The sequence below is a fragment of the Mirounga leonina genome, unplaced genomic scaffold (assembly GCF_011800145.1).
Source record: "Mirounga leonina isolate KUSES-001 unplaced genomic scaffold, KU_Mleo_1.0 Mir_101664, whole genome shotgun sequence".
Taxonomy (NCBI): Eukaryota; Metazoa; Chordata; class Mammalia; order Carnivora; family Phocidae; genus Mirounga; species Mirounga leonina.
The window spans coordinates 19,560,249-19,586,382 of record NW_023270175.1 but is presented as its reverse complement, the minus strand read 5'-3'; the positions used below and the strand labels follow the sequence as shown (position 1 = coordinate 19,586,382).

The window sequence follows — 26,134 nt, the reverse complement described above, 5'->3', positions numbered from 1 at the left end:
CATACATTCTGAAAGGAAATGTAGACATTTGTCTTTGACTATAAGACTGCAATGTATCCTTCAACATTTGAAGGAAAGTGCTGGACTACTATCTGGAGGACAACTGCATGTAGGCTAAGTTGTGACTTGCAGCTCACAGATTTATCATAATTTGAAGGGCCTTAGGCCACTTAAGGCCTGCTTTCATGGCAAAATGTACTTAGTCTTTGCTTAATGTCGCAGATTTTGTTTTGTTTTTACTTTGCCAGAGCTTTGAGGGTGGTAAAGAATATGTGCTTGAAATCTGATTTTTTTTAGAGGGAGGGAGAGGGAGAATCTTAAGCAGGCTCCATGCCCAATGTGGAACCTGACGGGGGTTTGATCTCACAACCCTGAGATCATGCTATGAGCTGAAATCAAGAGTCAGACGCTTAACCAACTGAGCCACCCAGGCGCCCCTGAAATTTGATTTTTTATAGCTTTAAGTGCATGTTGGAAATTTTGTCCCATAAAACAAAAAATGAGTTCGTGTTAAGAGAAATTCCACAGGAAAAAATGTATCCTGGAGCATTTTTTAAAAGCAATGGTAGTAGCATCATCCCCACTGCAGAGGAGAGCCTTGGGCCATCCAGAAAAAATGATACATGACAACTAAGAAATGGGAGTATTCCACTTCCTGGAAATAGTCAATAAAATCAATTTGTGGGCAGGTGAAGGTCCTTCAACCTAGTTGTGTCCTATATCACATTTGTAGCAGTTTCCTTGCATTATAATTAGCACAAAGAGAAGACATGTGTACACTGAGAAGATGCTATATTGGAAAATCTCAGAATAATTTCAGCATTTCAAATTTATTCCATTATACACTCCTGTTCACCCATGTGTGCTTTAAAGGATATGCTGGGTATATCCCATAAAGGATGGGGAGGAGGGACTTAGAGGCCATAGAATCCTGGTCAGGGTATAGTGAACAGGGTCTAGAGTGGGTAGGTTGCTGGCCAAGCAGGCTTCCTCTTAGTGAGGCCCCATCATGTTGAGGGGACAGGTAGGACCTGGGGAAAGAACAGAGGGGCTTCTGCTGTGAGCTGACAGTCTGTGCGTCTGTGTGGGAAGCAGTGTTAACAGCTGTAACACTTTGAGCATGGCCCTTTTAGTATTTTAACTGTCCTATCTAACAAATCTGCCTAGAAACTAAAAATTTCTTAAAAATTAAATAAATTTATAAAAATGACAAGACTTAAGGGTCTTAAATGTTTCAATACTGGGAAAAAAACAAGATTTCATTTTGAAATCCTAACTCCAAATTAATTTTACATTTTTCAAATTAGATTTACAAGGCTGTTATGGACAGGGCAGATTCTTTCATGTATCACAAATATATAAAATATCAAATATGCACAGCTTTCTTCTTAACACAAAAATATAAGTACAATGGGTTATCTCTTTTAAATATCTCTATACCTAATTCTAAATCATCCACATAAAGAAGAATTACCATACCAACTAAATAAAGATATTTACTACCAGAGATTTAGGCCTGAAGGCTGACTGGATTCTCATTCATGACCCTGATAGGGTATCTTGAACCCTATTTATGATTGTTCTGTGAGTGATCCATAACCTTAAGAGGTGAGTAATCAGCTACTTAGCCTACTTCCCTGGATTAAAGTTTTATACATTATGTCATAAGGTCTATAGCTTCCATTCCAGTTGATAAAACCTTTTATTAATATATTTCTTCTCACTCTAAAGAACTTGGAAATTGTTGGGATCCTGAGATATGTTAATACTTTTCACATTCATTCATATTCTTAAAACCATATAAATCTTGAGTACTTAAATTTATACCCAGTTGAGTTCTAGGTATTTCACTTGGCTTTGTCTGATTTAAGACCACAGACTATGGGCCATTCTGATATTCCTCTGGAGTCAGAAAATGCCTTCCAAATGATGTTTTTACTATTTTAATTTCTATATTCTCCACTGATACAATAAATTAATCAATAATGCCTCATGACTGAGAAATAAAACTCCATAGAAATGCATTCTATCCTATTCACCTTCTTTTTTAATTTTTTTATTTTATTATGTTAATCACCATACATTACATCATTAGTTTTGATGTAGTGTTCCATGATTCATTGTTTGTGTATAACACCCAGTGCTCCATTCAATACATGCCCTCTTTAATACCCATCACCAGGCTAACCCATCCCCCCGCCTCCCTCCCCTCTAGAACCCTCAGTTTGTTTCTCAGAGTCCATAGTCTCTCATGGTTCATCTCCCCCTCTGATTCCCCCCTTCATTTTAAAATCACCTCTTATATTTTCTCTTTGTGTATCATTATGGGAATATGGCTTCTCATATATTTAATCAACTATGGTCATTATATTCTCTCTTTTTAGAAAATCACTTTATTGAGGTATGATTGACATACAAAATTGTTACAACTTTGGCCAGGGGAAGTCTCTTTTAAATTTTATCCTTGGGGTGCCTGGGTGGTGCAGTTGGTTGAGCATCCAACTCTGGGTTTCAGCTTAGGTCATGATCTCAGAGTCATGAGATTGAGCCCCGTGTCAGGCTTCATGCTCAACATGGAGTCTGCTTGAGACTCTCTCCCTCTCCCTCTGCCCACACTCTGTCTCTCTCTCAAATTAAAAAAAAAATTGTTCCTATGTCTTCCTCACATTATCCACTAATAATCAAAAGCTTTGTTGCTTTCTGGCACAAGATTTTCCAGGCTTATTTTGTACCTTTCTGCCCCAGACATAGAATCACTCGTTTCTCCAAGGAGCTGTGATTCCTCCTGGTGGAAAAATAGTATCAGAGACCAGAATCTGAGCACTAGAGGGCACTGTGGGGGTTTCATTGCTCTTGGGTCATTTCAATGAACAAAGCTAGAAAATATTTGTGTTTTTTCTTGTTTCATATTGATATTTCCAGTTCTTTTCTAAAGGTAAAGAATTCCTTTCTAAATTTTTGATTCCTAATACAATAAATATAATTGTTTAATCTGATAAAACAAGAAGAGTTCCAAAACAATACATATTAAGCAATAAAGCTATGAAATAAAGTTCAAGATTTTCAGTATAGTTCTTTTATTTTATTTATTTATTTTTTAAAGATTTTATTTATTTATTTGACAGAGAGAGACACAGCGAGAGAGGGAACACAAGCAGGGGGAGTGGGAGAGGGAGAAGCAGGCTTCCCGCGGAGCAGGGAGCCCGATGTGGGGCTTGATCCCAGGAGCCTGGGATCATGACCTGAGCCGAAGGCAGACGCTTAGTGACTGAGCCACCCAGGCACCCCAATATAGTTCTTTTAGATCTTAGCTGCATCCCACTAAGAATGTACAATCATATTTCTTCTAAAATCACTCTTAACTCCTCATTCTGTGTGGTTATATAAGAATTTGTCTGATAGTTTCATTCAATTATTTGCTTTCAATTTGAAGGCCTTGACTTTTTTTTTTAAAGGTTTTATTTATTGACTTGAGAGAGAGAAAGAGAGAGAGCATGAGAGGGGGGAGGAGGGTCAGAGGGAGAAGCAGACTCCCTGCTGAGCAGGGGGCCTGATGTGGGACTCGATCCTGGGACTCCGGGATCATGACCTGAGCCGAAGGCAGTTGCTTAACCCACTGAGCCTTGACTTTTAGCAGTTGATAATTCTTAGGCTTTAGAAAATGAAGGTCTCTACTACTCCTCTGCATGGTGGAGATGGGAACTAAAGGAGAGGGGGGAGGGTCCATATATCTGTCTACCTAAAGATGATAGAAAATTACAAATGCTGTTTACAAGGTTCTGTTCCATATACAATTGTACAAGATTCATGTATATGATTTCTGGATGAATGAAACAATTCTGACTCCTATTATATAATTTCTAGTAATATTAGAACTTCACATTTTCAAATTTTTAAAAAAGATTTTATTTATTTATTTGACAGAGAGAGACACAGCGAGAGAGGGAACACAAGCAGGGGGAGTGGGAGAGGGAGAAGCAGGCTTCCTGCTGAGCAGGGAGCCCGATGGGGGGCTCGATCCCAGGACCCTGGGATCATGACCTGAGCTGAAGGCAGATGCTTAACTGACTGAGCCACCCAGGCGCCCCTCAAATATTTTTTAACTCTACTGAATTCTGTTCTTATCTTAGAACTACTTAATTTCTTGCTCTCTTTTCTGAGCTACATGCTCTTCTTCTTTGCAACATACCTTTAATAATTACATGATCATGCTATATATTGTTAACCAGAGTTTGTAGTTTATAAAATTATTTTTCCAACTAGTATTATTTTAATGCAGTAACATTCATTATCTTTAACTTTCTGTTGAGGATCAAGATGATACCTAGAATATTAGAATTCCATATGATTAACAAAAACACTACTCTAAAGTTCTGAAGGTTTTGCCCCAAACCCTCTTTTGATTCATGGCTCACAATTCAAATTTTACTTTGTATACATTACCAAAATCCTTATTTAATTGTATATACTTGTGTTGAAGAATATTAGTTTCTTAGAGGCTCTTGGATAAATACCTTAATGCTATACAAATTCAAACTTCTAAAAGCCAATTTAAAATATTAGAAAACACAACCAGAGTATATAAAAATGAAATATAGTAATTAGTGGAAAACACATCTTTAAAATCTACCTGGAAGCTTCAAGGAGATTTTTTTCTGTAGATTTGAAACATTTCCAGATTATCTGTCTTTGCTAGAATTTATGAGACAAGTTTAGAATTAGAACAATTTCCACTGAGATCACAAGGTTTAGAATATATTTACAATAAAGCTCTAGATATTTTCATTTCAGTACAGAAATCATAATCCTTGCATGAGATGAAATATGCCATGCCCCCATTCCTGATTTTGCATTCTGTAGGTCTACATATGATTGCATTGTTTAATATTAAGGCAAACCCAAAATGTTTTATATTTTCATTATATGATGTGCTTTTCAATCATCTTTTGGAATTTAAAAGGTATTTGATACTAAATTCCTACATAAATTATACATGTTTATAAAAACAAGATTCAAAAATGAATATTTTATATCAAAAAAGGGATTTTAGATGAACTGACTCATTAAGATGATATTTTGTCCATGTCCTGTAGCCCTTTCCAGCATTTCCAGTCAGGAAATTGGGGTACTTATTTCTTCTTGTCCCTTGGACTGAGGAATGCCAATAGGAAGTCCATGTAGTCTAGAGATGAGTATGCCCCAATTTTTTGAGGTTCTAATGGGAAATATTCACAACAAAAGTACACTGACAGGCTAGATTCCTACCTGAAAATGATAAAGCCTTTCTGAGCTGAAAAGGACTCAGATATAGAAGATTCTCAGGCAGCAGAGGGAAGATGAGTAGAAAAGATAAGGTTTTCCTAGGAATGCACTCACCCTGCATCCTCTTATCCATCTCTGCCTTTCACAGGGGGTCTGTATTGCCTTTTCTTCTTTGGGGTCTTGCTGTCTCCTTGGGATAAAATCTGAAAGTTAGGGGCTCTGGACTCTTCTACTTTGAAGACCAACAGATCTCATTCTCTGTCATCTTGCTGTTGCCCTGCAGGCAAGGTCAGAAAGTGGGTTAGGGAACTCCCCTCTCTCAGATTCTTAGTTCCCCCAGCTGTGGGATAGCATCTTCCTTCATAGGTGGGGCTTAGACATTTTGTCTTTACCAGAGAATCCTTTTCTCCTAAGGGCTTCAGGTTTGGAACTTAAAAGCCAGAATGATTGGCCAGCTAGTTGTTTTCTACTCTGCCACATGCCTCTTCTGAGACAATAAGCACAGAGCAACTACTTGCATTCTGAATGAAGGGAAGGGAAGGAGGAAAATGCCAGGGGGAATCCACCCCCACCTTCTAAATTAATAATTAAAAAAATACTGTCATAGTCACATCCAGGCACAGGCCCTTCAGAAATGAAGATTGTAGGAAAGGATCACATCTTTGGAGGACAGTGCAAATCTAAGTTGTATATGGGCCCCAGAGATCCTGTAAGAACAGTGTTAGGGGGAGTTCATTAGATACAAAAAAGGAGGAAGCACATCAGGGGGCCATTTTAGGGAGAATTCAGGAAGACTCCTTGCTTCTAAATTTAGAAGTTGTATTTAGCATCTCAATACTCTAAAATACCATTTATCTCCTCTGTTGTATTTTTTTTCTCTTTGAAAATATTGGTGGAAAAAGAGAAAGAGGATTCCCCAGCTATTGGAGAATTTTTGAAAGAAAATAAACAAGTTTTCAAATCTCATCCCATTCATCTAGTAACCTTGGGAGAGAAGGTGGGTGAGTTATTTTCAACTAGTGGGGACCTCCCCCCCAAACTCTCCCAATGTCCACTGTCAGATCATGTGCCTAGAGAGAAGACAGAAAAGATGACGATGTAGACAGGGAGAAAGTTTTATTTCCACCACAGACCTTTTCTTTCAGCTTTGTGATCAGGGCTGGGGAGGCTGGCAGACTGTGGCTCCATGGTAGAGGGAAGTAGGCATCTGTAATCAAATCCTGTGGTAGGGGAAGAGGTATGATGGCCCCAGAAAAGAATGTGCAGTGCATAGTAACACAGGGGAGGAATGAGCCATGGCTAGCTTGGTGAGAATGTGGTCATTTACTTGGCAGTGGAACTGATCAGTGCATGGTACATTGCATGTCTCTCAAAAAAACCCCCCAAAAAACAAAAAACAAGCTTGATGCTCAATTATAGCCACATCCTAGAACAACAATGATAAGCTGGAAGTTAATGAATTAAAACAAGAAAAAATCCACCCTCAGTGCAGTGAGGTAGTAACTATAGCATCTCAAAAATATTTGGGTAAGAAAATGATTCAAGGACATTTAGGCAAGTAGAGTTGCCAACTGACTAGATTCTCTTCTCATAATTTTCTCAGACTCCAGCAGACTGATCCTATAAATAACTCTTTATTTTCTACTTTATTTCAAAAGATGGAGCTAGACCGTCTCAGACTACCTACATAAAAAAAAAAAAAAACAAAAACAAAACTGGTTAAGAGAGCTTGCTAGAGGTCTGATAGTGACCTCTATGAACCTATTACCTATTCCAAAAAAAGTAAAACCAATGCCACTGGCCTGACAAACAGAACAAAATTGGAGAAAGCTCTTCCAGAAGCTCTTAGGCTACCATGTGTGGAGTGGCATTCACATAGGCTTACTAGTCCAAAAGCCTATTAAAATCACAAGCATTCACTGTGTGTTTAGTAATTATGGAGCATGCTTATGCTAATGAGACCAGATTTACAGATTAGCAATGCATTTTAATGATTTAATTATAATCCTGAAGTGATATACAAGGGATGAAATTGTACATTGCAGTGCTGTTACTGATTGGAGCTGCTTTGTTATTATTTTTAAAGGTGTGCACACATATGTAGGGGGAGAGGGAAGAAATTTATAAGAGTTCTAGGAATGCTCATGTAATAGATCCCTGGCTTATAATAAAATAACTAGAGCAGAAAAACTGCAGTACTCTAAACTCAACAGAAGGGATTTCTAAGAAGTGTTTAGTTTCTGAAAGGATAAACTGAGTAAGGGGTCATCTACCTCCAAACGCCACCCCTTGGTAAAAGCCAGTCAGTGAAGGATTTTGTTGAAATTAGTATTTAACCAGTGTTAAGGCATAGTAAACCACTAAGAGTCAAAGACAATGTATTAGTAAATAGCTTTTAAGAAAGTCATTTATCTGAATCGCTTATTTAGCTTTTACTGTCATTTAGTTGAGAGCACAGTCTCCAGGGGAGACAGAAAGCATGACAGAGGTTTAGCAGAGAGAAAAGGAGAAAGAGTTGCAGAATGAGGTCCTGTTTAAGCCTTCCCTGGCTTTGGGTGTCACAAAGCATGATGGCATCGGGGCCAGGAAATGGAAACAAAGATAAACTTTATCCACTTCCCAATTTGACTGTGGTTAGTCCTATTATTCACTTCACCAGGAAACCTGAAGCTAGAGAGATAATCCCTTTACATTTTTATAACACTTTCTAAGTTTGTAATGAGCTCTGTTTGTTATCACGTTGATCTTCACAGAACCCTGTGAAGTTATCAGGGTCAGGTTTTATTATAACCATTTGGCAAATAGCCACCTGCATTTTCATCTTCTCTTTTGTGGTGGCTCATTCTTCAGCAAGGAAGAGGCTCAAGGAACTGGTTAGGTACTTAAACTGCCAACTGGAAACAAAGAGAACATTTACTATACTATCTGGATTACATTAAAAAACCTGCTTTATTGAGGTATACTTGACATACATAATAAGACTGTACAATTTAAAGTGTACTATTTGATAAGTGGTGGTATGTATATATCTGTGAAACCATTACCACAATCAAGATGATGAGCATATTCAATACATCTAAAAGTTTCCTCATGCCCCTTTGTAATTCCTCCTGCTCTGTCCTCCCTGCTCTGACTGTTTTTCTTTCTTCTACTTGTTTTGGGTTTTATGTGCTCCTCTTCTGGTTTCTTAAGGTAGAAGCTCCGGTCATTGATTTGAGATCTTTCCTCTAAAATAAGCATTTAGTGCTATACATTTCCCATTAAGTACTGCTTTGGTGGTAACCCCAACCATGGTTAGGTTGTGTTTTCATTTGGTTCAAAATACTTTATTTCCCCTTTGAATTCTTCTTTGACCCATGGGTTATATAGGAGTGTAGTATTTACTTTCTAGATATTAGGGAATTTTCCAGATACTTTCTGTTACTGATTTATAATTTAATTCCATTGTGAACAGAGAATATAATTTTTATGACTTGAATTTGAAATTTATCAAGACTTGTTTTATGGTCCATAATATGGTTATCTTGGTAATGTTCTATGTGTACCTGAAAATAGTTTGTATTCTGCTATTGAGTGGAGTGCTCTATAAGTATCAATTAGGTAAAGTTGCTTGGCAGCGTTCTTAAAATATTTTATATCATGATTTTCTGCTTAATCCGTTTTATCAATTGTTGAGAGAAAAGATGTTGAAATCTCTAACTATAATTGTGAATTTATCTATTTTTCCTTGCAGTTTTTTCAGTTTTTGTTTCATGTGTATTGAAGTTCTGTTATTAGGGACATAAATATTTAGGGTTGTTATGTCATCTTGATGAATTGACCCTTTTATCATTATGAAATAGCTTTCTTTATTCTTGGTAATATTCTGAAATCTAATTTTCCTGATAGTAATATTGATACTCAGCTTTCTTTTGATTAATTTTAACATGATACCTACTTTCTATCCTTTTACTTTTAACCTGCCTATATTTACCTAAATTTATGCCTATATATTTAGATATGAAATGTGTTTCTCATAGGCAGCATGTAGTTGGGTCTTGTTTTTCTATTCTATCTGATGATCTTGGCCTTTAAATTCAGGTATTTAGACCATTTACATATAATGTGACGATTGATATAATTAGGTTTAAATCTATCATCTTGTTGGGGCGCCTGGGTGGCTCAGTTGGTTAAGCGACTGCCTTCGGCTCAGGTCATGATCCTGGAGTCCCTGCATCGAGTCCCACATCGGGCTCCCTGCTCAGCAAGGAGCTTGCTTCTCCCTCTGACCCTTCCCCCTCTCATGTGCTCTCTCTCTCATTCTCTCTGTCTCAAATAAATAAATAAAATCTTAAAAAAAAAATCTATCATCTTGTTATTTGTTTTCTATTTGTCCCATCTGTTCTCTGTTCCCCTTTCCTCTTTTTCTGCCTTATTTTGGATAAATTGAATATTTTTATAATTCTGTCTTTATTTCCTTTGTTAGCTTATTAGCTATAACTCTTTGTTTTATCTTGCTGGTTACTTTTGAGTTCATAGCAAATATCTTTAATCACAGTGTACCTTCAAGTTACATTATACTACTTCATATATGATATGAGAACTTTATAATATTTTATTTCTATTTCTCCCATTCTTACCTTTGTGCTTTTATTGTCATACATTTTACTTTTGTATATGTTATAAACCACACACTACCTTGTTATTTTTGTTTAAATAGTCCATTAGCTTTTGAAGAGATTTTAAAAATAAGAAAAACCCATATATTTACTATAAATACCATTCCCAGTATTCTTTATTCCTTTGTTTAGATCCAGATTTCCATCTTGCATCATTTTTTATTTTCCTGACCCTTACCAGTGGTAAGAAGGACCTGCCAGTCTCAGAATCAGGCTCCTGAAGAGGAGGAGTAAATAATTCTTGTTGCATATATAAAAATCAAGGTTTGGTTTCAGGGATAATGCCCTTCACGTATGTGGTCATAGACTTTGCTTTGGAGGAGTGGGGAAAGTCTGAACTCTGTTCAGAGGGGTCAAGATATGATTACCTTAATGGAACAAAGCAAAGAGCCCTGGATGGTTATGAGAGAAGAAATAAGAAGTGGGTATACAGTGGCACCTTGGAACTTTGCCTCCTGCCAGAAGACTTGGCCTATAATGGTTCTTTCTGATGTGGCCCATTAGGGAACGCTTCATCAGATTCAAACATGGCAAGATATTTATGAGCAGTGTAATGGATGAGTTTGTAAAATTCAACCGGGTGACTGATATGGATAATATTTTGGGTGTATGGTATGGTGTGGAATAGGACAGAAGAAATAGGAAGCAAGATCTCTGCTAACCTCCTACAGGTTGTTGCACTAATCCAGATTGAATATGATGAGGTTTGTTATGGCACTGGCAATGGAGAACAAGGAAGTTCGTATACAGAAGATAAAATAATAAAAAAAATCCTTAGACACTAATGTGATGTGAAGGGAGGGAACAGAATATTTGAGGGTGGTTCTCAAACATTCAAGTGTATGTGTATGTGGTAATTTCCAGGATGCCATTTGAATTTAGTAAGACTTTTTTTAAAGATTTTATTTATTTAAGAGAGAGAGAAAGTGAGAGAGAGCATGAGCAGGGTGAAGGGCAGAAGGAGAAGCAGACTCCCCACTGAGCAAGGAGCTGGATGAGGGACTTAGTCCCGGGACTCCAGGATCATGACTTGAGCTGAAGGCAGATGCTTAACTGACTGAGCCATCCAGGCACCCAGTAAGACTTTTTTTTTTTTTTAAACAATAATGGTCTCCAGAAAACCATAGGCTTCCAATATGGTTACTTAAGGTCATCAGATTCAAACCATATCCTTGGCTTTTCCTTACAGACAGAGTTATCCCCAGTTTCCATTCTACCCTTCTTTGACAGTAATACAGTTATCAATTTCTTGTTGGGCTTATGGATGTCCACAAAAAGAACTTCTTTATTGCTGTCAGATGTAGCCATTTTATGCCAATGGGATGACAGTAGAACTTTGATGCAGTTTTGGGAAACTTTTATTAAAATTGGCACATTCTTTTTTCTTCTTTTCCTTCTCATTCAGTTTCTGGATGAATATGAAGTCCCTGAGGACTTAGTGGACCACAGCTGCAATTGCAAGTTTTAGATTGCCTACCTCCAGACTTTCATGTAAGAGAGAAATGAACTTCGGTTATTTGGGGTCTATCTTATAGCCAAACATAGTTTTAATTGATACATCTGGGTTGCTGTATGTTAAATTAAGAACAGTCCACACACCCCTCTATCTAGTCTAGCTCAAAAAGCATTGGCTTATAAAAAGAAAGAAGCTTTCTTAAGTGTTCCCATGTAAATACTCATCCTCACCTCATGAAGATGGGGGAAAAGAGAGACACTTTTTTTTCCCCAGTAGAGTATGTATTTCTCTTCTGTCAGTGATTCTCCAGAAAGAATTCACAGAATGTGTTAAATGATTTATTGAAATAATACATGAACTTTCAGAGATAACAGGCTTTGGAGGAGGATTTGTTGCTGCTTGGACAATCCCTATAATCATATTATTTGATGTAATGGGATGAACAGCATTTCGGAACAGAGCAATTCCCATGATACTTGGTGTATTAGTTTTCTACTACAGCAAGTGGTTGGCAGAATAATGGCCTCCCAAAGATGTCCACATCCTAATCTTCAGAACCTGAGAATATGTTACCTTACATGGCAAAGGGACCGCAGATGCGATTAAATTAAGGATCTCTAGATAAGGAGATAATTCTGGGTTATCTGGGTATGCCCAGTGAAATCATAAGGTTCCTGATAAGAGGAAGGTGGGAAGGTCAGAGTCAGAGAAGGAAGTATGATGAAAAAAAAAAAAAAAAGAGGTCAGAGAGACAGACAGTGTTGAAGACAGAAGAAGGGGTCATGAGCCAAGGAATCCAAGTGGCCTCTAGAAGCTGGAAAAGGCAAGGAAATGGATTCTCCCCTAAAGCCTCCAGAAGGAACACAGCCCTGCCAACACCTTGATTCTAGGACTTTTGACCTCCAGAATTGTAAGCTAATAAACATGTGTTGTTTGAAGGTACTAAGTTTGTGGTGAGGTTCTGTAGCAGCAATAGAAAATTAATAACACCATGTCACAAATTACCACAGAGTTAGTGAGTTAAAACAGCACACATTTATTATCTCAGTTTCTGTAGGTCAGAAGTTTGGGCATGGCTTAGGTAGGTCTTCTGTACAGTTTCTCACAAAGCTGCAATCAAAGTGTTGGCCAACTATATTCTCATCTGAAATCCTGACTGGGAAAAATACATTTCCAAGATCATTCAGTTTGTTGGTAGACATAATCTTGCAGCTATTTAACTCAAATTTTTGTTTTCTTACTGGCTGTGAACCAGAGGCCACTTTCAGCAACTAGAGGCTATCTGAAGTTCCTTTTTAGGTGGCCTTTTCTATAGGCTTCTTTGCAACATGTGTGTGTGTGTGCACATGTGCACATGTGTGTGTGCACACGTGTGTGTGTGATCACAGTGACATCACATCCCTATTGCTGTATAACTATACCTATAACTATATAACTATAGCTGTAACTATATATATATATATAAAATACATGTGTGTGTATAAATACAATGTCGCCTAATCATAGAAGTGATAGCCCATCACCTTTGCCATTTTCTCTTACTGAGAAGCAAATCATGAGTCTCACTTACACTCAATGGGAGAGGATTATGCAGGGTGTTAACATGGGGGCCACTCTAAGCTCTATTTACTATCCTTGGCATTAAAAATCACAATAATTAATCAGTCCTATTGGCTGCTATCTAGTGAGATCTGGAATTAGGCAGAGAGCTTTGAGCTTGGCAGAGATGGGAAAGCTAAAGTACATGAGAACATATATATGTTCCTCAAAATACTTGTGCTAGAATGTTCAAAGCAACCTTATTTGTGACAGCTAAAAATAGGGAAACTACCCAATTCCCCTTAGTGGTGGAATGGATAAATAAATTAGTATTACTTTGGGTGAATATATAATTAACAGAAATGGGAATGAACATTTAAAACTATATCTGACCCATCTGAATGAACCTCTAAAACACAATAGTGAGCAAAGAAACTAGACACAAGTACATACTCTAGGATTCAATTTATATAAAACACAAAACCACAAGAAATGCATCTATGCTGGTAGAAGTCAGCATAGTTGTTATCCTTGGATGATAGTGATTAGAAAGGGAACTGGAGCTTTTGGGATGCTAGCAGTGTTTTAATTTTTCGTCAGGGTATCAGTTACATGGATGTGTTTAGTTTGTGAAAATTCACTCTGCTGGACACTTAGGATTTGTGTATTATCTTGTATATATATTATGCCTCAATCAAAAGCTTTTCTTAAATCCAAACAGAAAAGAAAAAAAGCCAAGGTTTTGACTGGTGGGATCAAGTGAGAGATGTGAGAATGGCCTAAAGGCAGCAGGAACTATAGTAGAGTGGACTGGCCAATCCTTTCAGGAAAAGGGCATGGGATTACAGTCAGGGGGCTGCATGGAGTAGGCCCTGGGCACACTGTCAGGAGGTATATAGTGTTCATCAAGCCCTGCATTCAATCCCCAGTGGAGGTGGCCTTGAGGGTGCTGCTGTTTACAGCTTCTCCCCTGTTACCAAGGATACTTTTTATTTTTAATTTAATTTTTCTTTATTTTTAAAAGTAGGCTTCATGCTGGGCCTGAATGCCTTGAACTCATGACCCTGAGATCAAGACCTGAGCTGAGATCAAGAGTCAGATGCTTAACTGACTGAGCCACCTAGGCACCCCAAGGATACTTTTTAAGGCAAACTGTCTATGGATGGGCAAAATGGAACACCCCTTCCCCCCCCCGCCCCCCCCCCCGAGGCCCCTGATAAACTAGTAGTGTGACTTCAAGGAGCCTTCTGTGCCTATGAGAAACCTATCTTGACTGGGTTCTTGAGTGGCCTGTCTTTGTGAGCTCACTGTAATCTGTCAGCTGACGCTAGGGGAAAGCAGCAGGGCCTAAAATGGGAACAAAAACTCACAAAGACTTTCTGAGGCAATAAGGTGCCCCAAAGGAGTATTCTGGTTTGTGGTTTCATGTCACAGGCTTCTTCTTGGCTTTCGTGGACCTTTTATTTACTTTTAGGACTCTACTTCCTACTGGAGTCCAGAGGAAGCAGCAAGAGTATGGCAGAAAGCCAGAGTCCTCCACGAGTGAGCTCTTTATCTTCCTTCTACAGAAGCTCTGTGCAGAAACAGCATCTCAGTATGTCCCTTAAGCTGCTTCATTGTCAAAGGCTCAATAGAATTCTCCTTCTGAACAAAGGGAGATACATTTCTTTATCTTTCTAATTAATGCTTAGACTTAAAAATTGTGTTTAGTCTGCAGCCTAGAGGATGAACCACCTGAAAAAGAGTATTTTTCTTTGGAAGAAAAAAAATGTTGATGCCGTCTCTGCTGTATGGATTTTTACATCAGTCAGGGAGCTTGATAAATAGAGATTCAGAAAAAAAAATTCCAGGGGGTGTATTCTGCCCCAGACTAGACATTCAGGCTCCAATTCCCATTAGCTAGCAGTCCAGTGGGTTGAAATGGAGCAAATGCAGATCACTGTGAGCTACACTAAATGTGTGTTACACCAACCACTGTTTAATATGTGCAATGCTTTCTGCCTTCACAGTTATGCATTTTCTAGTCTTGTGCCAAAAGACCAATCATCAAAATATAATGTGCTGGTGGGGAGCAGAAACAAGTATAGAATGCATTCAAACTTTCTGTCTCCCAGATCAATTCTAAATTGACCCTGCTGGCTTAGGGAACTCAGTATGTGGATCTGCTAAAGCTTATCTCCTGAGTAAATCTCTTTTTTCCCTATTTCATCCTTCTCACCACAATCTGTCCCTACTCTTTCTGCTTTTTTCTGTCTCATTGTCTCCTCCCAGCTTCTTTCCAGGTGATTGGACTGTGACGCCTTCCTTGCCACATCTCAACATGTGATCATTTGAATATCTTGCTAGAGCCACAAAAACAAGTAAAAATTAGGCTACAGTACCACTAAATGATTAGCATTTTATCCTTATGAAATAATGTCTCAAAATAGTTTAGGAAAAGACATGAGATCTTTGTAACATGCATGGCCAGAGAATATTCTAGAAATTGAATAGCTGAAGGCTTGTATTCCCTATGTATTGTAAAAGTGTAACCTTCAACTATGAGAGAGACTACGAACATAAAGTGATAGGTACAGAAGAGAGAGAGAAACCAGGTAGCAGAGCAAATGTTTTATATTCTGTTGCCTTGGAAAATAGGAGAGATTTTTTTTTAATTCATGTAAGGTTTGTATTCCTTAGATTCTCTCCCGAGAACAAAAGATCCTCTCCAGAGCCAGCAAATTCATGTTTTATCCAGAGGCATTATTATACTTTGTTGCCAAAAATTCTAGTCTTGCCTTCTTCCCTTAGATTAGAATCCCTTTTCTCCAGAGAACCTGGCCCAGTGTGGCCCTTCTATACCATTCTTGGTTAGATGCTAGGAGTTACCCTATGCACACTTTTGGCTTAGGCTTTCCTGTTGGTGTCCATCACTAAAGCTCATCTGGTTGAGAGGTTTGGGGCATGAAGCTTCATGATCTAACACAGCAACACTGACTAACCAAGACACACAACTCCAATGAGGAAAGAGAAAGGAAGTTGATAGAGGAGTGAGTAAGGGACTTTGTAGAAAAGAAGCTGCAGTCCATCAACCTTGGAAGCAACCCCAGAGCCTGCACACTGAGGCTCTGCCCCAGAGGAACTGTTCTATTTTTCTTAACTGTTCCAGATCAGCTCACTTTCTGTATTCACCCCTGTGGAATTTTGTTTGCTTCAAAAGACTTTCTCTTGCCTGAAGCTTCTATTTGCAACTTTTTAGTTTGAATTTTAATGGTGACCATCACACAGATTCTGCCATCTCAAGTCCTCTCATTTGGGAATTCAAAGCTATGAGGTTGCATGAAACCTCTATATAAAGACATTAATACCACCGTCCCCACTAACTGAAGCATTATAAAAAAGAAAAAAAATTGAAGGGGCAGTCAAAGGAGACAGTAGGGAAGACAGATGTATGGACAAATATAGCATTCCATCCCCTTTCACTCTCCCCAGCCTTTCCATTTTTTTTCTATTTGGCTGCAAGTCTTGAAATGATCACTAGAGTCTGTAACCACAGCCTCCATTTCTGCAACCTCCGCTCCCCTCTCCTCCCAATATATATACATACAACAACCTCCCTTTGATTCCTGTTCATTGTATTACCCCATTCCTGAAAATTCCATCATCAGTCTCTCTGACAAACACCCAGGGGAAGGGAGTATATCTCACTGGTCCCCGAGTCAGCTCTGACTACTCCCCTGTGGCCTCTTCTTGTAAGATACACTCCAACTATTCCCATTCAGGTTTCTCTGTGCCCCACTGGCCCAGCCTTCTACTAGAATTCTCCTTTGTTAGTTTTTAAAAGCAACCTCTTTGCTCTGATAGACAATCTTGTATATCTCTCCTTTACAGCCCTTTTCTTTATCGTGGAGTCCCAACAAGGTGCACAGCAATAAATATTTTTCCTCATTAACATATCTCTTGACATTCAGGGCCAGCTGTAAATAGAACTGTGGAGTATTTATTGAGCACACACTATCTTCCAGCATTATACAAGTGTTATCTCATTTAAGCCCTGAAATGACCTTATGAAGTAGGCATCATTATTCCTGTTGCATAGGTGAGGAAATTGATATCCAGAAAGGTTAAATAACTTGTCTAAGATTAAGTGACAGAGTCAGGAGTCACAACTAAGGCTGCCTCTTAACCAGCTCGCTACAGAGGTGAATTGGCAGAGTCTGTCCTGAGTGATACTGACTAACCTGTTCATTTCCCCCACACCTCCTTCTCAGTTCCACTCCAGGTGCCTGGCGCTGTCAGGTTTCACCAGAACCCTCCTGGCATTGTGGGAAGTGATTTTTTAAAATCTATTTCACTTCTTCTGAAGGAATATGGGAGCTAGAAAAAGGCATCAGGGAGATAAATCTCCAGGTGGGCTACTTCATCTTAGTTTCCCAGCAGGGATGGATTTCGAGGCAAGGAGGTGTTCTTTGTTCCTCAATTCATATGATAGACATGAGTGCCTACTCTGCTCATATGTAAAAGCTAGGCTAGAAACCACATTTCACATGTTTAAAAGCCTTACAGTTTGGGGGAGGAGTTCAAAAAGTGGTATAGAAGTACTGTATTGGTGCTTCTTCTCATGCTTGTTGGTACTCTGCCAATTAGCAATGCTCTAAAATCTTAGGGGAGACTCCCTGTGCTCTTTCATGATATGTCTATGCTCCCATATCTTTTGTATCTTTGTATTTCTACTAGAGCAGCCATTCCATTCTCTTATATTTTCTATTTAGTCTATTTCTCATTTCTCCCCTGTACCATAATCTTCTTAAAGCCTGGGAACCACATCCTATGTAGTTTAGAACAGTACCTCACTTTATTTTTTTTTTAAAGATTTATTTATTTATTTGAGAGAGAGAGAGCGAGAACGAGAGAGAGAGAGCAAGCCTAAGCAGGGGGAGGGGCAGAGGCAGAGGGAGAGAGAGAATCTCCAGCAGACTCCCTGCTGAGTGCAGAGCCTGTTGCAGGGCTCATTATCATGACCCTAGATTATGACCTGAGCTGAAATCAAGAGTCAGACCCTTAACTGACTGAGCCACCCAGGCGCCCCAGAACAGTACCTCACTTAAAGTAGAGGCCCCATACATCTTTGTAGAATTAAAATGAAGTCAAAAGGATGAATGCTGTTTGAAACTTCAGATCTTGGTGTTGGCTAAAAGGAGCTCCTTATGTGTCATAAGGTAGGCTCTAGCTACAAAAACAACATTGATTCTCCTTTGTTCACTCGTCCTTCCCTCTTTCTGACTCCTTGATTTCCTACTTTTGCCTCCCTCCATACCAGACCATCTGATGTGAGGCACAGAGCAGGCTGGAAAAGATAAAGAAATCCGAAAGTGAAATCTTGGCATGGAAGCAGTGTGCTTTGAATCAGCTCTATACATTAATAATAGGAGCCAGTGAAGGGGCATTCTTTAGGATGAAAGGAAAGTCCTGAGATTAATAGCTGCTAGGTTCCTGATGGATACAACTGTCTCTCTCTGGGCCTTGGGAAAAAACAAACAACAAAACAATTCCTGCATTCATCTGTGATCATGGGCTCAGAGAGATCACAACACAGGGAAAGCCTCCAAGAGGAGCTTCCTTAGTGTGTTTCCCTTTCCTGGGTAGCTGAGCCCGTGAGTAACTGGGGATTATGGTAGTTGGGGGTACACAGAGGTTTACCAAAGCCTCAGTCAACTGTGCATTTGTTTCCAGTGTTGGGGGACAATTGGTGGTACAGCTGCAGTCGGGTCTTACTTTTATTTGTCTGTGTGCTAAAAGCCCAGGAAGGAAAGCCATATTGGGAGAATCACAGCTAACAAAGCAACCCTCAGTCGTCTCACAACATGGTGGCTTAGGTATGAACATACATGACATTTATGGATATTTTAATGAGTGTCTGAAGTGTAGAGGCAGTGAGAGGTACAAGTTGGACCTAACTGCAGACATCACGTGCTCTTGAAATGGACAATGTAAATGCTGGCACAGATCTTCAGTTGGCATTTGCTTTTGAAGTACAAGATGCCTGATGAGATGCATGGAATTCAGGGCACCACATTTTATTTTTGGTCAGGTACCACACTGAGTTCTGTTTGATAGATAATAGAAAGCCTGTACCAGTGCCCTTTCATTCTTTCCCTAGAATATCCACCATTCCTTTACAGATAAGTTAGAAAGTAAAAGCCTAGGTGTAATCTCTCCAAAGTCCACCACTACATAATCATCATAATAATATTAATAATGCTATTGTTATGAATCACAATAATATTCACAGAAAAGCCTAATATTAGGATAACACTGAACTAGGGTAGGGGTGCAGAAAACTTTTAAATTTTGTTTACACTCCCATTCTCTGCCAGGATCCTGATTATCAGGAAGTCAGAAAGGCTTTGAATGGCCCTCTATCTATGGCATCCCTTTCTTTCCCTTCTAATTGGAAATACCTGGGTCACACACCCATGGCTTGGACCCAGTTATATCTTCTCTGTAAATGAGGGTAAAGGTGGGATAGGAGAAGAATTTGTTTCTTCTGTATGATACATAAACATCAAGAATTTAGGATTTTTGAAGTTTGGCATGGGTAACAAAGAGGAGTCCTGTCATGGCCTAGTTTGAAAATCAATGGATGAGAAAAAGATAAGGGAAAAGATGCTATCAGAGACAACCAAGGGAAAAAATTGAAAGTTGCAATACCAGCTAATTTATACTATCTCCTGTGATCTTTCCTCCACCACCACCCCTTGGTCATACGTCTGTTGTATCTGGGAGGGAGACATATTTAGTGGAAGGGGACTGGGGAAGTGGGGCTTATAAAATCTTTGTGAAAGCCTCCTTGAAACATGCTTGAAGTGTAAATGTTAAACATTTATGATGTGGGGTTTGCATTGTGTTGATAATATTGTCATAGGTTCTTCTAGGTCAGTTTCTGTTCTCTGATTTCATTTGCATTTCTTACCCCAGGATCCTAGATGCCATGGCTATAGGGGCAATGGCTCCTGGTTATGGTCAAACTAAATAAATCTGGATCATTGCCTCCTCTCTCATTAGTATTATTTAATTGTCCAGATTAAATTAATTATGGTAATTAATTTAATTAAAATAAACCTAACCCAAGATTAGAATGGAGTTGGTGGGATAAATGCCCCTGAAGAATTATTAGTACATTGCTTAGGCCTCTGTGCCTGACCTTGTGACATGCTGGTTTTGTCTAAAGGGTCTATTGATCACTTCACCTACGGGGTGCAATGTCTTCTCTCTAGAAGATAGATCCCTTCTGATTCCCTCTTTAATTTGGATCCCTGTATATTTATAGTTTGCTTGTTTATTCATGTTGCCCATGCAGATATCTTATACTGTACTAGTCTTCCATAGCTAATCACTTTGATAGCCAAGGTTAGGGCATTTCTTGACTGCCCAGAGTGAAAGTTTAATTAGATACCTAATCAGCTGCTGTGCTTGTAGTCTGACATGTTAAAAATGTATACTCTACCATTATTATAAGGGTTGTCTAAACATAGATACTGCTTTGGACCTTTAAACTTTCTGATTGATCTATAGAAGAATTTTTTGTATGGCACAAGTTTATCCCCAACAGATGGTTTAGTAAAAATCAGCTTTTAAACAAACATGTCACAATTATTTTATTCTCTGCAGCAGAACTCCTACTGTTGATGAACCCCTAATTGGAATTGGTTCTGGCAAGTAGTGAAAAACAGAGACATACTGTGAGGACAGAAATCCAAAAATAGCACAATAAGCAATACAAAGGACCAGAGTGGTCCTACCTTGTGTTTTCTTTAGGCCCCCTTTCTTTCCTTTCATATGAAGGAGACCATTTGGCCCCAGTATAATCCCAGTATGTGGCCAGGAGATGGAAACACTAATAGGTATCCAAGCTACATCCAGGATGTCTGATGAGTTCTTTTCTGGGTGTGCTGGAATAAACAAGGTCCCAAGTTCATCTCTCCTTAACCACCTCTCCCTAATACCCAGAATTCCCATTGCTAATGTATCTCCACAACTTCCCTGCTAAAACTCCAACAGTCCTAGAGAGGAGTTTTATCAGTAGTAACATCAAAATGGCTAAAAATTATTGGACATTTGCTATATATGGGTTCTGTGCTAAATGCTATATATACATCATCCCATTTAATACTGGCAAAACCTCTGAGATCTATACTATTATCTCCCTGGTTTGCAGATGAGAAAATAGAGGTACATAGTGACTGAACGACTTACTCAAAGTCAGTTAGCTAATAGGGGATAGAACTGGCATCAAAACCCATCTCTGTTTGACTTCTAACCACTATACTACTAATCTGACATACATATGTGTGGTCATTTAGCCATTAGTGCCCACTAATATATTAGGCTGGACTCAGTTATCAGATTAGCAATCACTCACCTCTGTGCCTGATTTAATGGCACACAGGACAGAGGGGTTTTAGAATGAGGTCTGAGTGTGGTGTGTGTGTGTGAGAGAGAGAAAATGTGAATAGAAGGATAAGTTCACAGCAGTGTTCTACTCCTTATTGATTGAAGTGTAGTACTAGAAAATCCAAGACGGTTGCAGGGAGGGACATTAGTAGGGGCATTATGAATATCCTTGAAATTAGGTTTTATTAATGGAGATTTCTGATAAAGTGGATTTACTGCCTCAAAGATTGTAAGCAGTGCACTCTTCCCTTTAAGCACACTGACTGCCTCATTGTTGGCTGCGCTGAAACATGTAGTTTGCAAAATCTAGCTATGCTAGATACAGCCACCAGCCCTTGCTGGGGGAAACAATGCAGTCTCAGGTCCCAGGGGATGCTGCAGTGAAAGAACCCCAGGTGGTCTGCAAAATTATCAGCTTCTGAAAGGTAGCCTTTTCTCTGAGCTGGGGGCACCAGGCACACTTGGCTTCTAACTCACCATATGGCATGCGTTATTGGGCCGGGCTGCTCTGCTCAGTCTCTGGTGTGATGTGGCACTTAATGCTGTGGAATTAGTTCCTTACTCAATTAAAAAAAAAATACCCTGGTCTAAATCCTCATCTGTTACTCCCCGCCAGCCCCCCTGTCAATCCCCGAGGCACTGCATGTATTTTCTGCTTTGCTCCTTGCTTGTTCTTTCTTTTTACTTTTCTTTTTCTAAACCTTTTCCCCTCTGACTTAACAGTGCCCGAGAATGGAGCATGGCTGCACACATTGGGCCTGGATTCTCACAAAACCACTGATCCCTGAGATATGGCCATTCCTTTTCTGAGGAAGGCTTTTGGTTATTTCTTTCCAGCCATATTTTTCAGGATTTCACTCTGATTAGAGTTCTTGAAAGCAACAAACAAAACAAAACAAAAAAGAAAAAAGAGAAGACTGAAACTAAGGTACTCTATTAGGAGACCCATTGATTTTTATCTCTGTAGCTCCTCACCTTCTGCTTAGTTCTTCTGAGTCTCTAATCCCATCTGGTCACTGGTTGTGCTTACATGTTAATTTTTCAAATAATCACTTTCAGTGTTTTTATCACACTGCTATCCTGCTCAGGAATTTCCAAGTGTGTGGGATTTCCTGAATCTCCCCTATGCATCCTCCACAAAGCTTGAAAGTCCCAAGAATTTAATGGTGTCTCCTGAAGGCCCCAATGAACAATGCAAATGGTTCCTGGGATACAACCTGCATGGATTTATGAGCATTGGTCTATCCAGAGTTTGCATCAGGAGTACTTGGGGAGCTTGTTACAGTGCTTATTCCTTAACCCTATCCTAACTCTACAGAATTAAAATTGCATGTGTGTGCATGCAAGTGTGCAGGGGGGAGAAGGGAGTCAGGCCCAAGAAGCTGCATTTTAAAAATAAGCTCCTAGGCAGGGGCACCTGGGTGGCTCAGTCCGTTAGGCATCCAACTCTTGATTTTGGTTCAGGTCATGATCTTAGCGTCATGAGATGGAGCCCCATGCAGGGCTCTGCACTTAGCACGAGTCTGCTTAAGATTCTCTCTCTGTCTCCCTCTGCCCCTCTCTCCTGCTCTTTCTCTACAAATAAACAAATAAAATCTTAAAAAAAAAGCTCCTAGGCAGTGCACATAGCAATTTGAGAACTTTTGTCACAAGGTTCTTAAGCAGGGAAGAACCATGATCAGATTAAGAAAAAAGGAACCGGCAACAATGTGGAGGTTTTCTGGCCTGGGGCAAAGTAAAGATTCAGATAAGAAAAGCAATTTAAAAAGCTGCTGTAGAGTGCGCAAAATAACAGGTCATCCGTGGGAAACCAATAGAAGGTTCTGCTTTTAGGTGTTAGGAAAGAAGTTGGGGGTGCCTGGGTGGCTCAATCGTTAAGCATCTGCCTTCGGCTCAGGTCATGATCCCAGGATCCTGGGATCGAGCCCCGCATCAGGCTCCCTGCTCAGTGGGAAGCCTGCTTCTCCCTCTCGCACTCCCTCTGCTTGTGTTCCCCCTCTCGCTGTGTCTCTGTCAAATAAATAAAATCTTTTTTTTTTCTTCAAAAAAAAGGAAAGAAGTTGGAAGTCTGGAATAAATGGCTAGTTTCTGAAATTCCACCTCAGGCCTCTCTCGTAGCAGTTGCATCCTTTATTTAAAAACTATTTTAGAGGGCTGTTCATTCACCCTTGTCCATCATAAGGAAAGAGCTCACTTCTCCCATTTAAACCAGAGCTAACAGGTATAACATTCCATCTGTGTAAAGGGTTGTGCTACTGAAGCAGTGGATCCAAATATTGCCTCTCAAAATGTGATCGTCTGATCACCTGCATTAGAATCAGCTGAAATGCTGGCCAAAATGCAGATTCTTGGGCCTCACCTCGGGCCTACTGAATCAGAATGGGAGCCCCCAAATCTGTGTTATAACCAACTTTCCAGGTGACACTGATACATAATAAAATTGAAAGAGCAGTGTTTTATAGTATTTGTATCCTTGCTCCTCCTGGGAAATTGTCTCCATCTCTACCTGTGGAGATCTTGCTTCTCTGTATAGTGCCAGCCTTCCCTGCTCCACTTGCCCCAACTCCAACAGACACAACCTCTTCTGTTGCTGTAAAGATGGGAAATATGGGAAACATCATGGCTGGGGTAAAGGGGAGAGTTGGGGAACACCGAAACTGGAGGTGATGGAAAGGACCCAGGGTTTGTACTTAAAATTTCTGCAAGTGAGCTGAGGTTGCAAAATCTACAAGCAATTCAGGTAACTCTGATGACCACTGACACTCAAGAAGCACTGCTTTAGGGCGCCTACATGGCACAGTTGATTAGGTGTCTGACTTGGTTTTGGCTCAGGTTCTGATCTCAGGGTCCTGAGAGTTAGCCCTGCGTCAGGCTTCCTGCTCAGCACAGAGTCTCCTTAAGATTCTCTCTCCACTACATCAAAAACTAATGATGTATTGTATGGTGAATAACATAACATAATAAAATAAAATTTAAAATAAATAAATAAAATCTAAAAAAAAAGATTCTCCTCCCGCCCCTCCCCCCCCTCAAATAAATAAGTAAATCTTAAAAAAAACAATAAAAAAGAACCACTGCTTTAAAGGATACACTGTATTTCGTTCATATGATCTCAAATTTTTGAAGCTGGTTTTATTTTCCTAGTGTATTATCACTTGGTGGATAGCACAGTCCCTATTTTTAATTACTCTTGGCTGAAGTAGGGTTTTCTTTCATGTGTCCTAAACTACTAGTTCCCAAACTTTAGTGTACATACAAATCAAATGAATATTTTGTTAAAATTTAGATTGTGATTCAGTAGGTGTGGGGTGGAGCCTGAGGTTTTGCATTTCTAACAAGCTCCCATGTAATGCTCTTTCTGCTGGCCCATGGACCATATCTTAAACCATTTTTCCAAGTTTTAAAGATGTGCCGCTAATTCAGGGATAGCAAATTCCAATGTCTTTACTGGCCAGGCCAGTAAGTAATTATAAATATGTGAAACTACAAGAAATGATATGAATAGGGCACGATAGAACCTGTAGACATTTAAGCACACATTTTTAAAACACACTGGCCTGGCCAAATGGTCTACAAAGTGCTTCCAACTGAGGTAACTTATTTGCAACCCCTTTGCTAGTACAACTATTTTAAAATTTGTCAATAAGCATTTGTTTTCCCATCTACCCATTTTATGGGTTTTTAGATTTCAACCACAATCCATTTTCACTCTTCTTCTCCCCACTTTTAATTGGTACTGCTTGATGTAAGCAGTTTTAAAGGTTATTATTTTAAAATGTGTGTCTTATATAAATAACCAGGTTTTAACTCTTCAAGGGCAGGAACTGGGCCTTGTTTCTTTTGTCTCCCCTCAATAATGTTCAGTTCAGTGTTCAGCTCACACTGGGCACTCAGTCACAGATGACTAATTGACTCACTGTCAGGACCAGGACAGTACTTCAGAAGACAAGTGAGTTCACTAGGACGGCTGAGATTTGGAGATAAGGACCACATCCTATGTGATCAGCATACAGTTTCTCCTAGTTTGAAGTAGGGAAACCAGGATTTAAAAAAATTTTTTTCCAGTATTAGAACACAGACCAGGCTTACTCAACTGCTTTTGTTTTGAATTTAGCAGGATGTGTTGTGTTTGTAGCTTCTGAACTTACTGGATCTGCTATTTTTGCTGCTCTTCATTAAATAGATTGTTGATAAGTAAATATACAAGTTGCTATGCAAAATCACCCTAATTTTCTTGTGAACTTTCTTCCTGCAGCTTGTGGAAAGGCATGTTACTTCTCCATATTCAAGAATATTTTAAGTACTTGCAGCTAAATTGTGCTAAACCAATTGTCAAAACTTGGGAGTGTACCATAAAAGAAAATTGATATAGATAAAATCAACTTGTTTTCAAAAATGGTCTCCTGTTTATTTATATGTATGCAAATATATCTGTATGTGGCATAGATATACACACACATTGTGTTATGGCTTAAAGATTCAACTGGAGTTAATAATCATACACAGGGAAGAGCTATTAGCAAATTAATTAAGAACCTGTCAGGCTATTATATAAAGTTATTTGTTAGCTTAAAGAGGAACTCTCCCTCACTGAAAATTGTGATTCTATAGACTATTAGCTGACCTCTGCTAGAAAAGAGGCTTCTCTTCAAATAAACAAAAGGTTGTAGATGACTAGTCAACCAGAGTAGTGTAAACATGAACTGAATTGAATACTTTTGGTTATGATTCTCTACTTTTTCATTTGTTTAATAACTATTGATCAAAAAGCCTTCTATGTGTCAGA

At 39.1% G+C, this 26,134-nt stretch overlaps 1 protein-coding gene across 2 annotated transcripts in view; it reads left to right on the top strand.

The window, feature by feature from the left end:
* SMARCA1 (SWI/SNF related, matrix associated, actin dependent regulator of chromatin, subfamily a, member 1) overlaps positions 1-26,134 on the top strand; it is a 776,730-nt gene that overhangs the window by 458,935 nt on the left and 291,661 nt on the right. The window contains exon 26 of one of the 2 annotated variants that reach the window (XR_004679781.1): positions 11,326-11,411. The exons of the other annotated variant lie outside the window; for it this stretch is intronic. The gene's annotated coding sequence lies outside the window, so the exon portion shown is untranslated. The remainder of the gene's footprint in view (positions 1-11,325; positions 11,412-26,134) is intronic. 2 annotated transcript variants of the gene reach the window in all.